This window comes from Camelus ferus, chromosome 12, assembly GCF_009834535.1.
Source record: "Camelus ferus isolate YT-003-E chromosome 12, BCGSAC_Cfer_1.0, whole genome shotgun sequence".
NCBI classification, from domain to species: domain Eukaryota; kingdom Metazoa; phylum Chordata; class Mammalia; order Artiodactyla; family Camelidae; genus Camelus; species Camelus ferus.
Genome location: NC_045707.1, coordinates 44,025,157 through 44,042,748, shown reverse-complemented (window position 1 = coordinate 44,042,748; position 17,592 = coordinate 44,025,157). Strand labels below are relative to the sequence as shown.

Below are 17,592 nucleotides of genomic sequence, written 5' to 3'. Positions count from 1 at the left end.
TTTGAGAGGAATTGACAGGACAAAGAAACATGGGCTTGGGTGCTTAATTAGCAAGGAATTTAAGCAAAGTCTGGGCTTGGGTAGCAAATTAGTAAAGAATAACAAGCTTTCTTCTCTACAGTCTTCGCCCTGACTTCCCTGACTCTGGGATAAGGATGTCTTCTACTTCGCGGTATAGGGAGGGTCCCTTTCACTTGGGAGATTTGTTTCCTGCTTTCAGGGAGACAGAGAGGAGGGTCAGAGCCTCTTGCATCGGCTGTTTCTTAAGTAACTTTTAATTCAAAATAATCACTGAACCATTGAGGTGTATTTTGGGGTGGCCGGTCCCAGGCCCCCATGGGACCAAGTAAAGGGCCCTCTTCCGATGCTCCATAGCAGCCAGTACTGTGGCACTGGCTTTTGAGAAAAGAGCTTTGTTGCAAGTTTAACCTGCAAGGAGAGAGGAGGCCAGGCTCAAATCTGTCTCCCCGCTCTGGGATTCTGTCAAGTTTTCATGAGTTAGCAGAGGAGGGCTGGTATTCGGAAGCGTTGGTGGGGCAGGTCTGCACTGGAGGATTTGGAACCCGGTCCCTTTACAGTAATTCCACATCTTCCTAGACAGCAGACCTTTTGCTTCTGAAAGGGTTCTGGCCTTCAGGTTCTGGTCGCGTCTCCATCCCTTGGTTCCGCAGGGGGAGAAACTTTGGTTCTAGGTGTTATTTCAGATCAAAATGTTCTCCTCTGAGTGTGTTTAGGCTACGTGATACAGTTTTATTCTATTGTCTCCGAAAAACAACTCAGTATCATGTTAGCAACAGGGTAGGGCCAGGTTGGGGTTGGCTCTGCAGTCACATTTCTATATGCCATCCACACTGAGTTCTTTCCTCATCAATATATTTCAGTTTTTGTTGGCTCCTCTCTACATCCCCATATTTACCCTACTAAGCACTTAATGTATGAACACATTTTAACTAATGTGTCTAGATTGAGGCCTCATGGTCTAACACCATCACCAACAAAAGTCTTCCTTCTAGTTTCTCAGAGTTGGCAATTCCCCCCAAACTGATTGCCTTTGGAAGGCAAGGAATGAGAGGCAGGTGCCCTCCTAAGAGCTCTCCTGATTAAGAGATGAGGGCTTTGCAATTGAAACTGATTTCTTTTTCCAAACGAGGCTGAATTCTGTCTCTGTTGCCTTCGGACCTCTCCCTCGTCCCTTTAAATGTCACATCTGCCTGCATCCCTCACTATGTTTTGCATAGGTCAGGATGCTTCCCCCCCACTCAGCTGAGGAGGGATGAAGTCTTGGGCACCGAGGATTCATCATCTTTATAGATGTTACATGTGCTCAGTGCTAGAAAGAAAAGCCACAAAACACTGCCTTTAAACAAGGGTCTGTGAAATCCCCTGGTCCCAGGAATTTAGCCCTCAGAAATATTTAATGCCATCCGGGGGCTTCTTGAGTGGCATCAGAGATGGGTGACTACTAACTAGTTGGTAAACACCACTTGCTCATGGTTGTGTGGCTGCTGTGAGGTTATTATCTTCTTTTCACTCCTGGGTGTAAATGCCCATCAGGTATGCATGTCCAATGCCTTGGACGCTGATGGGAGATCCATCTCAATTACTGAATAGGAGGTTGAGCAGCAATTTTGCCTCTTAACCAGCAGCTGAGTATTGCAGAATCCTAGGCAATGCTCCACGTCTAGTGTGTGTTATTTCTGGAGGAAAGTTAGCCTTGAATCTTTGTCTACCCCCCCCTGAAACTTGTAATTGGTGTGTTGCGTTTAAATCATAGTCTAAATTTTGTTTGCTGTTAACACTCCCAGGATATCTATTTGGAGCAGGAATGGCAAGAATAAGAGGCGAGTGTTTTGCCTAGAGAATTAATCTAAGAACCCAAACAGAATCCTTTCCAGAGGCAAGAAAATTGACAGAAAATGATGGGTGAAACACAGCTTGCTGTCAGAGTAATCATCTTTAGTTGTGGGAAGGGCGGGGGGTGGAGGGTGAGAATGATCACCATTAAATGAAACAAGTATCACGGGGAAGGCATTTCTGGGAGCACATTTTGATGGAGATGCCTCATCAGCTGCCAAATCTCTCGGCAGCTTGGTGAAGATCGTTCTGCAAATGGCCACGGAGGCCTGGATTTCCTCACTTCACATTTGCACCTTGCAGCTTTTAAGGGCCATTAGGACCTAAATACTGCCCCATCAAAGCTCTATGTGAGAGGAGCTGTTGCTGGCAGCCACATAGCCCGTGGAACCTCAGCCTCCGACATTCTTAATAGGTAAATACTTTTGCTTATGAGAGAGAATGATGATCTGAAAATGCTGACGCTCTCATACTCTCGGCCTCCGCGAGCAGGTAGAAATGTGACATCAACGCCCATCACAGCCTTATGAGAGCGTCGCTGTCCCGAGGGGTGGGCTGGAGCATCAGAGACCTCACCTTTTGAAAAGGTTGCATAATGTGAGACATTAAGATTAAGGCGGTATTTACTGTTCCGTTCTTACATAGATATTCCCAGATTCACAGGGAGGTATTATTTCCCTTTAAAATGCTTTCTGTGCCTGCCAGTTACTGAATGCAATCAGATAGCTTTGCGTGGGCTAGCATACCAATTAGAGGCCTTGTCTGGGTTACGTGTGATGCCTTCCCTCTGAAACTCAATAGCACGTCTGCACGTAAACAGATACAGAGAAGAGAAAGCCCAATTCTCATAAAAAGCCTGGAGACTATATCCGTTCTTAAAATTACATGTGTACGTAGGCTCAAGGTAGAAGGCAAAATAGCCATAAAGTGTGGTGAATACACGAAGATTAATGAGGGGAAGAATCTGACAAAAATATTTAATTAGAATGCAATGGCCTGGCCCTATTATCTTGTATTATTATACATCTTGTCACTAACCAAACCTGTAGCTAAACTGCAGGCATTTGTCTTCATTATGTAGTAAAACAGTATAATGAGCAGGTTCCAAATAACGAATAACAGCCCTGAAATCATCACAAACCTGGAGAATGGTAAACGTTTCTATTTCGATTCCATGGGCTCTGGCAGCGAGAGCCCAGCCCTGCTCTAAGAGAGGAAGCAAGAAGAATTCTTCTGTGTTGAAAACTGTGGGTAGGGACGTAAAACCAAGGTGACTTCTATGGTGATAGCCAGTGAACTGGGCATCCAGAGGCCCAGAGGCCTGGCTCTGCAGTAAACTTACCAGGAGAGTTTTCTGGATTGCAGTTTCCTTATCTGTCAGACGTGATGGATGTGCATCATCTCGAAGGTCCCTTCTGGTGCTAATATTCTGTGTTCAAGAAAATGATAGGAATTGTTAATTCTTGTTGGGGTCTAGTGTAACTGATAGGCAGGAAGCCATTCTTCATTCATTCATTTGTTCATTCACTACACATTTATTGAATGTCAAATAGAATGCCAGCTGCTATTTCAAGTATGAATGGTCCAGAGATGAAATTTCTGCCCCTAACATAGTTCTGTGGTTTTCAGTTCTAACTGCACGTTAGATCAACTGGGGAAATGCAGGAAAACTCTGATGCCTGGGCCCTAGCCCCAGAGAGTCTCATTGAACTGGTTTGCAGTAGGGCTCCATCTAAAGTATGGTCTGGCTGGAGAAACTCCTGATCTGGAGGAAGATGCAGAAATTACAGCACATTACATGATAGTGTTAAGGATGGTGTCTCTGAAAGAAACACCTTCCACTCACTGAGAGAATCAAGGGTCCAGAGGAAGTTCTCTGCAAGAAGTAATGTCTGAGGTCAAGTTTAGAAGGTGAGCAAGAGTAACGCTGGCTGAGAGGTGTTGGACTCAGGGTGGGCTGCCCCCAAACATGCCACAATGACACACTGATGATTCTGAATGGAAGTTACTTAAGACACAGCTAATGCAGGAGGATCACTCTGACCGTCTTTTCTCTCTCCCCAAAAGCAGGAGACAAACTTCCCACGTGAAAGGTGCACTCCCAGCATCTGGAGGTAGAAAGTCACCCTTACTGCCAGAGATGGGAATCTAGGGCCCAGCAGCCTGCATAAACAAACCTGTTACTTCTTTAATTTACTATCCCAAGCCCAGACTTCTTCACTAATTGACCACACAGAACCTGAGTTTCTTCATCCTGTCAATCCCTCACAAATATGTTGCTTCTTTGTCTAAAAGCATACACACTGCCTGCTTTGGTCGCTTCTTAGGTCTCATTTCTATGAGACCCCTGTGCACAAGAATTAAAATTTGTCTTTTTTCTCCTGTTAATCTGTCTTGTGCACACAAGTCCAGCCACAAGTGGAGTACAGGGGGAAATTCCCCTCCCCCACAGAGGGGAAGCACATGTACTCCCGGAAGAGATGGATGCCGAGACATCAGACATGCAGCGAATCTCAAGATTGGCCCAGAATCTCAAGACGTTCAGTATGGCCAGAGCCCAAGGGAAAGCTGGCCAGATGAGGTTCAGGAACAAAGCCTTTGGTATAAATTGCTAACTGTTCCCCAGTAACCCTTTGTTTTAAGGGGGTGCCCATAGCTACCCAATTAGCAACCACATTCCCCAGCTCCCCAGCAGCAACTACATATGGCCACAGAAGTGCGTTCTAGCTGACAGGAATGTGAACAGAAATGATGTGAACAACCTCTAGGTCTCATCCTCAGGGAAACAATTTGCTTGCTTCCCGATCCTCCTTCTGTCTCTCTATGAGCTGAAACACAAAAGTAATGCTTCAACCGTGTTGGTCAACAGCATCCGAGGGAATGAGAGGTAACAAATCAGAAGAAATCCCTTCTCTAAATGATAACTGGATCATCCACTAGCTTGGATGTATACTCTAGGGAGAAATAAAGCTTTTCTTTTTTTTTTTTTTTGAAAATAAATATTTTTATTACAAAATAGTCCATTCAGAAATTCTAAGCTGCTTGCAAGCTTCCTTAGTTTTAGGTTTATAGCACTTTGCTCGAGTCCAAAGCATAGGTGATTCCATGTACGTAGGGAGAGCATCTGTGGCCCCCAGGGGTTCAGGTGTGCAGGGCCGTCCCACAGGGTCCCCCCTTGTCTGTCTGCAGCAGGTGCCACTCGGTGAGGAGCTCTGAGGACACCTCAGCGTACAGATGTCCAGGCCCCAGCTGCCATCCTCCTCTGGAACTTCGTGCTCTGGCGCAAGGACTCTGGTGAGGACCGTCAGGTGCCTCTCCCCATCCGAGGTCTGAAAGGCTACGTACTTCCTGAGGTTGTTGTCCAGGTCATGGTAGGTAATCGTCCGGTTTACCTGGATGCTGGGAGGGGCTGCCAAAACAAAACAGAGCCTTCCTCTTGTGTTTCCCCAGAATCCTGAATAACAGGAGTATCTCCTCTGTCATCTGATCCATGCTCATGGCTGTCTCAGGCAGTGATCTTCTAGCTCTCCAGAAGCCCTCCTTCCGGGCTTGGGAACATTCATGGATCATCTGCCCTGCCTCCTTGCCAGCGCAGTGTTTGGGAGGCGGAGTCCCTGCCGCTAAGAGTTAGTTGAACAGGAATTCTCGCTGCTGAGATGATTCTCGGCTTGAGGGACCCCGTGGGCTCAGCGACCCATCTTGACCCCGCAGGTGGCCGAGCCGCGATGTCAGTCCTTGCCTGAGTCCAGCGCGTCCTCCATCTCCATGGCCTCCTGATGTCACTCGAAATAAAGCTTGCATTTTGCTCGGGTAATTGTTGGATATTTGTAACAGCAGTGTATAGACTGTTCTCTAATTACTATACCACTCAAAGGTTACTTTCTGGTGAAGAAAAACATCACTTTGGAGGGTTGGCTTTTATAGACATCTCTTTTTGTGAAATTCTGCTGTAGAAAGTATAACATGGGGTTTTTACAAAATCTTATTTTTCAAAAGGAAGACATTTTCTGAATGATAATTTGGGGGGGGGGGCGATATAGCTCAAGTGGTAAAGTCCATGCTTAGCATGCACGAGGTCCTGGGTTTAATCCCCAGTACCTCCTCTAAAAATAAATCAATAAGCCAAATTCCTTCTCTTCTATCCTCCCCCAAAAAATTAAAAAATTTTTTTCACAGATTACTCCTCGGTCTCAATGTAGTCTTAGTGTATCTAACATATCTTGGTGTTTCTAAGTATCTCAAGATTATGCAAAAATGTTCTTCATTCAACTATCCTGTCTGTCTTTGGTTGATTAAGGCCCATTGTAATTCCAAAGATCTATATTATTAGAATGGGCCTGGAATTGGCCTTTTGTTTAATATTCTGGAATATGATTTTAGTGTGCAATTCCCAGCCTTCATGGTAGTACAAGCTCTCAGACACTTTGTTGGGTTTTGATTGAGAATATTTGCAGAAGAAATTTCCAGGGGAACACTTAGGTGATACACCTCAGGAGGCTGCAGGGCTAGCTGCAATCTCAGGTCCCCAGGGAAAGGAAATCGCCAGTGGAAACATGACTATTACTGGGGAAATAGATCTTCCTGACAGGACATAAATCAGAAGTTCTGACCAGCCATGGCCATGAAAATGCCCTTGGTTGTCCTTTGAGAGCAGAGGTGTTAACACCATCAGTTCAAGAGAGCAAAGAAAACTGGTTTGAATGCCAGGGACCTCCCTTCTGCTTCACTCTAGATCATTCACAGACCTGCTTGCAAACACAGGCAATTGGGGGGAGTGGTTCCAGTGTGCTGTGGGGGGGAGTCAGTCCAGTTGGGTTCTGTCTTCCCAACTGGGGGTGGTTTCCACCATTATTCTCCCGAGCTGAGTGCCTTCATTCAGTCTTGCCCCTAGGACTCTAGATGGGCTGAGGGCCCTCTCCCTCCATCTCTAAGGCTCCTATTCTTTCAGGCTCTCTTGCTGCTGCCTTGGTTCATATTCCCATAACTGTTTATCTGAACTACTGCAGCAGTTGACTCCTCCCTTGGTTCTCTGAATTCTAACTGCATATTATAGCCACAGGCACTTCAAGAGCACGAATCCGAGTGTGCTACTCTCCTGCTCCAGCCCTCCGAGGTCTTCCCTTTGCCCACGGGATTCTTGTTGGACCAGATCTGTCAGCTTCCTGTAGCTTCCCTTGGTATAACTCCTCATTTTTCTTCCCCTAGGTTGGCAGATGCATTGCTTCCCTTGCGCTTGGGAATGGGTGATACCATTGTCACTGCAGGGGTGAAGGAGACACTCCAGTGCCTCCAGGCATCTCTGAGCGCAGAGTTCCCACTCTGCTTCCCTTTGCCTCAGCTCTCGGGAGCTGCAGCTCTGCATGGTTGATGCAGCCAAAGGGTCCATTTGCTGTGAGCATACTTGTAACTAGTTTCTCACCTTCAAGGTATTTCTGCTCTCAGGATAAGAAATCAGATTGGCCATGGATGGTTCTTACGTTATAACTAGCAAGCGGCAGTAGTTGCTCCTTTCGCCTGTGCTATGATTCTAAAAAGCATTAAAAGTCTCCTCCCATCACACACACATACCTGATTCCTAAGAATCAAAACATTATTTAAGACACTTAAGGCAGCAATAGAGAAAAAGAGAATATTAAATGGGGTTAAGGAGTGTCAAAAAAAAAAAAAAGATGGGAAAGAATGGTCTTGAAAATTGAAGAGAAACTTCATGAAACTTCGAATACTCTTCAATTTTGCCAAGAGCTGACCCCGGGCCTAGACATCTGTGGTCCATAGCCAGAGCTGGGTGCGTTTAGGTGGCCTGTGGGCCAATGACTGCAAAGATGGTACTAGCCTACGAAAAAACCCTCTAAGGGGTTGGGATTCTTGGTCACTAGTCCTTTTTCTCTGAATTTCTTGAGAAATGAAGAGGCAAGATATTGAAATGTGAAGAGGATAATAAAAATTTGGCTTTTGGTCCCAGCTTTCCCATTTACTAGCTGGGTGATCTCAGATAAGTAGCTTAACCTCCCTGAGCCTCAGTTTACTTAATGGTAAACGAGGGAACACAAATACCTACTCACACCCTACCATGAGTCTCACTGAGATAAGGAGGTTCAATTGGCAGTACTGAAGCAGCACGCAGAGGTGATCAACAGGTGCTTTATCTCATCTCTTCTGAGCATCAGTCTCATCGGTGCCAAACGTTGGAAGGACTGCTCGCCGTGTCTCTTACAGGGCTGTTAGGATCCATCATCAGACAACGTACATGGAAGGACCACTATACTTTGTATAGTGCTGTATAATGTCAGAAAGATTTGTTATTGTTGCTTTGCTAATTATTGTTATGATTCTTGTAATGATTATTTATGAGGACCTGAAACTTAATGTTCTGTTTTTAAAAGGCTAATGATCCTTTGTCTAAGAAATGAAGATACTTGGTTCTCAGGCAATGCATGTCACCCCTGGCAGCTGTCCACCCACACTTGAGAGAAGGAAGAAAGCCAGTGTGAGAGAAAGTCTTGGCAGTGCCCTGGGAAGCAGAGTGAAGGGAGACCTAAGATGGGATCTAGTTTTTGCATTGCAGCCTCTGGCTTTCAGATGACAGGAGAAAGCTCAGAGCTGCTTTGCTGAAACAGGGTGATGGTTAAATCACAATACAGTGCCAATCTTATACGACGGTAGGTGAATTTCTACCCTATCTCAAAACTCAGCCCAAGCATCATCTATTTTACATGGGCTTGGTCTCTGTGCTCCCACAGCACCCACACCTACCTCTATTTGAGCAGCTATCACACTACATTATATTCCAGCCATTCATCCGTCATCCCTCCATCCATCCATCCTTCAATAATTACGGCATGGCTCTCATGGGCTGGGCACTGTATTAAGTACTGATGTCATACAGTTGGTTCATTCACCTATTTCTTCCACTAGACTGAGAGTTCTGTAAGCCTTTTAAATTCATGCCTATATCCTTGAGGCTTGGCCTAGGGCCTGGTACATAATAGACACTCAGGAGACAGTGTATGTGGTGACTGAGAGCATGCCAAGCCCTGTGCAAATTGCTTAAGCCTTAACTCTCATTGTCTTCATCTGTTATGATAATACTTGCCTCTATGTTTACTCTAAGGATAAAAATTAGATACATGAAACACTAAGGAAGGTACCTAGGATCTACTAAGGGCTGTATAAATGATAGCATAATCGTAGGAAATGACTTAGGCCTACACTCTTCAGCATAGGGGACGGGACTGCCATAGTGATGGGGAAATTCATGCTCCCTGTCCCCGCTTCTGTCGTCCCTCCCCTCTGGCCCCCATCACCAATGCCCTTGTGACCACTGCACATCCAGCAGCATCTCCTGGGCCCCTCTTGCTCGGAGGCTCACTGGGGTATAGAATTTGCTAAGATCTCTGACAGGCCTTCCCAGCACCAGGTGTCATCTGTTCCAATTTTTAGCAACTTTGTCCCTCTTTCTGTTCTCACATCAAGGAGCGTCCCAAGGGGCCAAACTCATATCCGAGCACAAAACCCTTCACTTTAGAAGCAATACCGAAACTGTCTGGCCAAGAACAATGTCCCTTTCCCCAGGATTAATGTTCCCTTTTTATAACTGCTGATCAAATTAAGACTACAATGTGAGCAAAAGCAGAGAACGGCAGAAAAGAAGCTGCAGAGTACAGAGAATTCTTCCCGCCCCCTCCACAGCCAACCACACAAGGCTCGAAGCTAAAATAAAATTAAAGGGAAAGAGAAAGAAAGGGACCAAACTGATTAGGTGCTGGTATGCAGTTTAGAAAATCGGTTTAACTGAAGTTAAAAAAAAAAAAAGTGCTGTGGTGGTTCCTGTGATTAGATTTAAAAATTCATCTCCTTGAATAAAATGCACTTTGTCACTCTGCTGCCCTCTGTCCTGCCTCCAAGTCATCCTGATGTTAAGTCAATGGCCTCTGGGTTGTGTTTCCTGTCTCCACAGCCAGTCACTGCGATGCTCAGCTAGTGACAGTCACCAAGAAAAATCTTCATCAAAAACATGGGTTTAGAGTCAGTTAAACCTGGGTTCATTTCCAGATTCATGCTCTTTGAGTTAAGTAGCTTTGAGGAAGTTTTTGAACTTCTCTGAGCATGCTTCTCCATCTGTAAAATGGGTACAATAGCACCGAGCTTACAAGGTGGCTACGAGGATTGCATAGGATATGTAAATGCTCAGCATACAGTAGGGGCTCCACAAGTGACAGCTCTTTCCTCTTTGACACCTAAAGATGTTACTTTTGTTTTTGTTTTGATCTCCTTTAAAATGAAAATCACTATTAAAAGTGTAAATTTTTAAGCTATTATCAGTTATCTGCTCCCCCCTCAAAGAGTTTCAGGGTTTTTTATTTTAGGCTTTTATAGAGGAGATGGAGGGCAGACATAATGTGACAGACACAGAGTAACAGGGGATCCAGGGGAGAAGGCAACTCTGGGGTGTGGAAGGATGACAGAACCAGGAGACCAGGAGCCCAAGACAACCATACCTCTTTTAAAAATGTATCATTGCCTGCTCTTCCCCCTCTCCTTCTTCCTCCCTCCCTCCCTTCTTCCCTCCCTCCTTCTTTCTCTTTCTTTTCTTTCTTTATTAATTTCGAAGGTGTATCGTTCTTCCTTTCCTTCTTTCGTTCTTTTTTCTTGCTTGTCTTCTAGCTTCTTCGTTCGTTCGGGCTTTCTGTCTTTTCTTTCTTTTTCTTCTTTTCTTCTTTCTTCCTTTCTTCCCTTTCTTTTTCTTTTTTTTCTTTCTTTCTTTTCTTCTTCCTTTCTTTTCTTTCTCTTTCTCCCTCCCTTTTTCTTTCTCTCTCTCTCTTTCTCCCTCCCTCATTCCCTCCCTCTCCCTCTCTTAAAATGCACCACAGCGAGGGGCTGCAGGGCTCTGAGAGTCCAGGTCCAGATCTCATGTCCTTTGCCAAGAGCCTGAGGCAAGGTTATCCCCTAAAACCACAGGCCTGGAGATTGGAACGTGTGTTCCTCCAATGATAACGAAAGTTCTGTGACTGAAAGAGTAGAAATGGTGAAAACAAGAGATGTTCACTGCAGCATTCCAGGAGGTAAGTATCATTGTCCTTGTTTTATAGATGAAGGGCTTGGGGGTTAAAGAGACTGAGTGATCTGCTCAAGGTCACAGAGCTGGCAAATGACAGAGCCAGGACCTGAGTGGACTTCTGCCAGTCTGAGGGCTTCTACTCTTATCCAGGGCTGTGCTGCATAAACCAGAGGGTGACACTGAGTGAAGTAGTTGGGTATTAGATGGTCCCTAGATTGAGAAAACTCGTTTGTCTTAAAAGCAATAGAAAATGCGCGTTCCTTCCCTGTTGACTATGTTCCATCCGTCTCTCTTATTTCTTCCTTCTGGATGAATAATGGCTCTTCCTACCTACACTCCTGGAAAGGCAGAGCCTCTGCATAACTAAGTTCTTATTAGTAAACTTGGGGGTGCATTTAATCTGCTTCCAGCTTTACAAAAAAGGGGAGCAAGAAGTTCTTCTCAGCAATGTCAGCCTCGTCACACCGAAACGTGTGGAAATCTAAGTGTGGCAGCCAGGGGTCCCACTGGGGTAGATTTAAAAAAAATAATTTCTACATTTGGTTAAGGTCAGTGTATTCATTTCACAGTAGGTTAGGAGGAATTTTGACATTTTTCTAAGGGTGATTGATTGGTTTGTGTCCATTTGTGAGACTCAACATGGCAAGGGGCCATGGCTAATGGAAGAGGAAGGGAAAAAAAAAACCCAAACAACTACTTTTGTCAGAAATCTGCCTATCACCATTTTGGAAGCTGTCCAGAAATGTTGAACACGGACATAGATCTGAGCAGAAGACAGAAAATGTTCAACACACACATTAATTAAAGTACAAAGGAAAGCTTATTGACAAGGATTTCATTTGAAATATGCATCCCAGCTGCCCTGAGAAAGAGTTACCCATTTCCCCCAAGCTCCCTGCTTTTTGCTGACAAGCCTGTGTTCCTCACCCAGAAGCATTAGAAAAGAATAAAATCCTCCCCACAGGGAACTTCTGCCTGGAAGGTGCCACTTGCCCACACTTCATGGACTCCACTTAAGGTTCAGCTTATGTGGAGCTTCCTGGGGTGGGGGCGTGGAGTCTTCCTGAGCCCTCAGATTAACTCCGTAAAGCCTGACCTTTGACCTCCATATGACTATAATCAGAGCATCTGTAACTCCTCCCTCAGTCAGTCCTCCTGGCTAAACTCTGAGTTTGAGGAGTTGTCGGGGCTAAGGGCATGTGTATCTGCGCATCATTGTATCTCATGTGCCAAGCACAGGGCATGATATTTCTAGCAGGCATTACCAAATATTTGCCAAATAAATGAATGAATGGCTTTTAAACCATTTCAATCTCTGCCTTTTGAGCTGGAGCACAGAGTCATGCTTTCATTTCGGAGAGATCTGCCCTGGTTGATATTACTCAACCACACTCTGGTGCCATGATGAAGTGGGCCCGTATTAAGTAGACATAAGTTTTGGAGAACCCATAGAACCTTGAGTAAACCATTACATGAATGCTTCTTGTTCAGTTAGGTCATTGTTAAAGAATAAGCAGAAGTAATGAGAGTGATGAGGTTGGCATGGTGTGTTGTATCACTGCTCTGAACACTGATTCCTTTCATTCTCACCAAGGATGAGAGCAGATAATCATCTAATTATGCTTACATTGATAGTGAGTCATGAACATTTTTTTTTTCAGTTTAAGAAAAAGTCCCAATCAACACAGCTTTTATCGTATCCTTAAGATATCATTAATGAATCTGAAGAGTCATCTGGTATCTTGCTCTTTCTGTACCTGGACAACTTAGATTATTATTCTTCAGCCTGCTGAACTGTTCCTTTTTCAGAAACATAGATACCATTCAAAATTTTTCTGATATCCTTGTTTTTAATTGTCGTGGCTTGCTGAATCAAAGCAGCTGAATTTGATGCCAGTTCAATGTCATTTCCCTCAAGAACTAACTCATCTTTCTGAGCTTGAGATACTGAACAAGCAACACCCAGCCTCATCCGAACCCTGCATATGTATTTTTCACCCAAGAAATTTCAGATTCCAACAAGCGAACCATTCTCCTGAATAACAATGTTAATGGGGAAGTGAGCATACACAGACCTCATCTTGTGACGGAAGCCCAGTGTAACACCCTTGATCCTGTTCTGTACATGACTACGGATAGTGCAAACAGTAGCCAGTTCTTTTCTATTTCCCCACCACTTGTCAACCCAGAGCCTCTTCTTTTTCTTTCCAAGGAGACTGAGTTCTACCTTGATGTGACTGAAGTCCCTCTGCAGGGTGCCTCTGGGGCCCTTCACAGTAACTGTGCGTCCCTTCAGAGTGATGTTGACATTTTCTGGAATGTCGACAGTCTGATTGCTGAGAATGGTCTTCATTCTTGCAGTAGATGTAGCAAAGAGGGGAGTCATGAACATTTAACTGGAAAGCATTTGTCGATAAAAGCAGGATACTATTCCTTGGTGATTGGTCACATTTTTCTGTGATGACCTCACCTACTGCATAACCACACTAAAGCTTCCCTACTGACTCCATTACTTCTGATTCCTGTGCATTCATGGGCATTAGGCTTTGTTTTCAAGCATGTGAAGTCAGAGACCATGGGAATGTCAACACTGGTCACCTAAGAATCCTAGAGCTGATCATTCTGATGGTGATGGCCTCAAGCTGGGGCATGCCATGATGCCAGTGATATTCCCACAGGGCCTGGCGGTGAAAGTCACATGGTTCCATTGACTCCACAGACAGTTCCTGGAATAGTTAATAAGTTACTCTGTTCAGGGAGTCCCTGGGGTCAATAATACCTAAAAAGGTAACCTCAAATGGCTCCTTTTCTGTTTGGGGGCTTAGCTTGCATGCTATTACAAAGGGACAAAATGATTAACTCGTGGATGTTCCCAGCTTGTCCCCTTTCCACTCTCTCCCTGAAAGAATTCCAGTTTTATGGTCAGTCTTTTCTCCTCTGTTCTAAAAATTATCAGGATGGTTCTTAGGGTTTCCATGTTGCAGAATCTGAAGGGTAGGGTAGAGTAGAAAACACTTAATCCAGGAGGTGGTTTATGGCAGCAAAGTGGGCCTGACCCAAGTGCACTCCTCTGAGGCCAGGCGAGGAGTTGAAGGGGAAGGAGTGTGGTGAGAAGGGAGCACAGTCGCCCATTCATACCTGCCGTACAGCTTAGGATAAAGGCGCAAAGAGAGATGAAATGGTACAATGAGGAAATGGGTTAAAAATTCCCAGATATTGTAAGATACTAGAAAAGTAAGTGATGACTAAGGTCACTAACAACAGTTTCCATGAATTATGTACAGCAGCCTGCTATGTGATCTTTGAGAGGCTCAAGGGTGACAGGAAATTCTGTTTAGACCACATTTCTTTACTGAGCTCTACAAGTAGGTCAAGACCCAAACACACAGACCTGGCTGAAGCACAATGTTCCACATGTGTCACCAAGACAAATAGGCTTCCTCCACACTTTGTTTCAGGCCCCATCTTAAAGACCCTTTCTTTGGTTTTAATATCTTCTGATCCATGTCCCTTCTTCCAACTCTTCACATTTGAACCAACCTTAGGATTCACTGCTAGACTAAGCTGACTGTGGAATCTACTCTGGGGGTGAGTGTCCATCTGTGAACCTTCTCTTACTCCTCCTGGTGATATAGTTAGTAAGATGCAAACAAGGCTTGTCACATAGGGTCAGGCTGCTGCTGACTGGCTGAGGGATCTGTTTCTGACCTGGTCCTCAGAGCTGAGTTGAAAAAGCACATGGATCTCATTCCTGATGGTTGCTTCCAATGACCCTCATGGGTTTGCCTCAATGACCCTTTCTGAGGGCTGCCCTCCCTAACATGATCTAAACTTCTGGGGCTGTGTTTTACTCCTCCACCCTGAATCATCAGTTGGAACGAAGTGTGCTCCCAATGCACAACACACCTTGTGCCTAGAAAACTAAATTTGCCCTTTTCAAAATTCAAAGGTTAGTTACAAGTTTAGCCAGCCCCACTCCTGTCTTCAATAGCACAGCTCTTTCCCCTTCCTCACACCCTATTTAGTCCTTCAGTTTCAGACATAAACTTGGACTCTACCACTCCACCTTCTTCCCAGAAGCACTGCCCCAGGCAAAGGGGGAGAGCAAACCAGCCAAGAATCTTCTCTTTCCAAGGTTCAGTGACTAGCACAGTATTTGGCACATACGAGGTGCTCAGTAAATAGTTACAGAATGAACGGTTCTGCTTGAGAGGACCCTGGGGCTGCGTTCTTGCAGTATCAGGAGGAGTGGAGAGTTACCTAATTAACTGATGTAAATTTCTCAGCAACATTGCATGAGGTTTTACTTATTCAAACAACATGATCTGCCTAGACTTCAGGGCAACACTGGGGTCATAGTCTGATCTTTATACCTCTCTCAGACAGATAAGGAACTTGAGTTTGATAAAGTCAAAGGCTTGGGTTTAAATCTAGTTCTCTCCCATTTCACTTGTGTGAGTTTAGGGAAGTGACTCAACCTCACTGACACTTACCTTGCCCGTCTGAAAAGTGGGATAAGAATGCCTTCCTCGCAGACTTATGATGAGAATGAAATAAGGTAAGAAAGGCCAGCACATGTGAATATTCAATAAGTGGTCCTTGCTGGTATTGACTGATTCACTGAAGAGTCTACTCTGGAAAATTCAAAGTTCAGAGTAGGTAAGTTAGTATGGATTCACTTTAAGGAGAAACCAAAAAAAAGTCTTTTAATTTTTATCACAAGACTATTGCGCCAACCTCCCTCTGCAGCTCATCTATTCTGCATGGAAAAAGTCTCACTGTTGGAAAATTCAGCCTCACCTTACCTAGGCAGGCGCTAATTTCCTCCATAGAAAATAATTTCTCATAACCCTGAGCATAATAACTCTTTCTATGCTTGGAGGCCATTAGTCAACATAAAGCTCCACAAAGTGAAATTTTCACTTAATTTAACATGTTGGTTGTTTTCCTAGGCATAATGGAACTAGGTCTATGGTCACAAGTCCTGCATCCTGGGCCACTGACCATAGAGGAAAACTATCACTAATTAGCACCTTTGAGGGGCCTGTGGAAGGTTTGCTTTTATTTTCTCCTGCTTTCATCCCTTTGGCAAACAGCCCTGGAAGGCTGGTCTTAAATGCTAATGAAATCGCAGTTTCTGTTGGAAGATGCAATCCCAGAACATTTGAAAGCTCAAAAACTCACTTAACTGTGTGGTGTATTGTTATGTATATTAATATGCTTTTGAGAACTGCTTTTTTTTATATAATTCAATATCTATTTGAAGAGCATTTGTCCAAAAGTAAGGTACCACCTAATACGCTTCTCATTTCCACACCATTAGCAGGGACAGCTCATCCTTATCATCCTTATCCTTTGAGTTTCAAGGTAATTTGGTAATAAGAACTCCATAAATTCATAGGTGGGTAGATGCAAACTGTCTATCTCTCAAGAGGAATAGAAATATGAATCCCTAAAAGAAAATACTACAATTATTTCAAGCAATGCGCTTTCTTGGAGCTACAGCTTTGATGGAATGCAGCACCATCAAAACTGGAGAACTGAACACCAGAAACAATTAATATAAGAACTGTAACCTTTTTTTAATTTAATTTTTTTATTGAAGTGTAGTTGATTTACAATGTTAATTTCAGGTGTATAGCAAAGCGATTTAGTTATACATGTACATACATATACATGTATATTTCAGATTCTTTTCCATGATAGGTTATTATAAGAAATTGAATATAATTCCCTGTGCTACACAGTAGGTCCTTGTTGTTTCTCTTTCGTATATAGTATATGTATCTGTTAATCTCAAAGTCCTAATTAATCCATCCCCTGCTCTTTCCCCTTTGGTAACCATGGTTTGTTTTCTTTGCCCGTGAGTCTATATCTGGTTGAACACCAACCTTTTGCATTTCGTTTCATCTTCTCCATAAACAAGTCAATGGACATTCTGATCTGAGCAAAAACCTCAGGGCATCGGGCCTAAAGTTTAGGCACCCATCCTAAGACTCCATTTGAGAACAGAAAAATATCCCCCCTAGTTAATAAAGGACCTGGACACCTGCTGAGCCCTCTCCGGAGAGTGAAGTGGTCTCGGTCACTTCTCCATCATGTTTAATTCCGCCCTACCGGTCTCTTTTAATTTCACTGTGGCTGTGTCTCCTGCACAGTCTGGCTCCCTCACTTTATCTGTGATTACACACCGGTGTCTGAGGCTTCACTATAGAGTTTCGGGTCTTGACAGTGTTTCCCATCACAGTGTGAGAATTTTCTATTTTCCCAGGCCCTAGAGATCAGCTCTGTCTTTTGTGAGAAGGTGGCTTTCAAAAGAGCGCTGAAGTGGGGAAGAGGCGGGAGCCGCGCATGGGCTGCCAACCTAGGCCTGAGCCCTGCTCTGCTCAGCTCCGGAAGAGCTTGTTCAGAGGGGTTTGGCTTAAGCCAATGTAAATAAAAACACTTTTTCATTTTACCTGTCCCCGGGAGGGGCCAGAGTTATTCAGAGAGCACAGGAGGCCCTGGCCAAGAGGAAAACCCACAGAACTGATTTGTATGGAGCAGCAGAGTCCCACCACACACAGGCTCCAACAAGGTCAGACAAATAGGGGCCTTCCTCTCCTGGCCCCCTGCTCCTTCTGTGGTTTATTTATGTCTTCAAAAACACCACCGACAGCTGCTTGAACTCTTCTCTCCTG

At 44.4% G+C, this 17,592-nt stretch overlaps 1 long non-coding RNA gene and 2 pseudogenes across 1 annotated transcript in view; all 3 read right to left on the bottom strand.

Moving 5' to 3' along the window:
* The window catches only part of LOC116667712, a 237,469-nt gene that overhangs the window by 27,549 nt on the left and 192,328 nt on the right, over positions 1 to 17,592 (bottom strand). The window contains exons 16-17 of the long non-coding RNA XR_004324713.1: positions 15,406 to 15,546; positions 3,197 to 3,283 (exon numbers count right to left, since the gene is read on the bottom strand). This is a non-coding gene — a long non-coding RNA (uncharacterized LOC116667712). The remainder of the gene's footprint in view (positions 1 to 3,196; positions 3,284 to 15,405; positions 15,547 to 17,592) is intronic.
* LOC102515855 lies at positions 357 to 13,281 on the bottom strand (annotated as a pseudogene).
* LOC102519574 lies at positions 4,996 to 5,783 on the bottom strand (annotated as a pseudogene).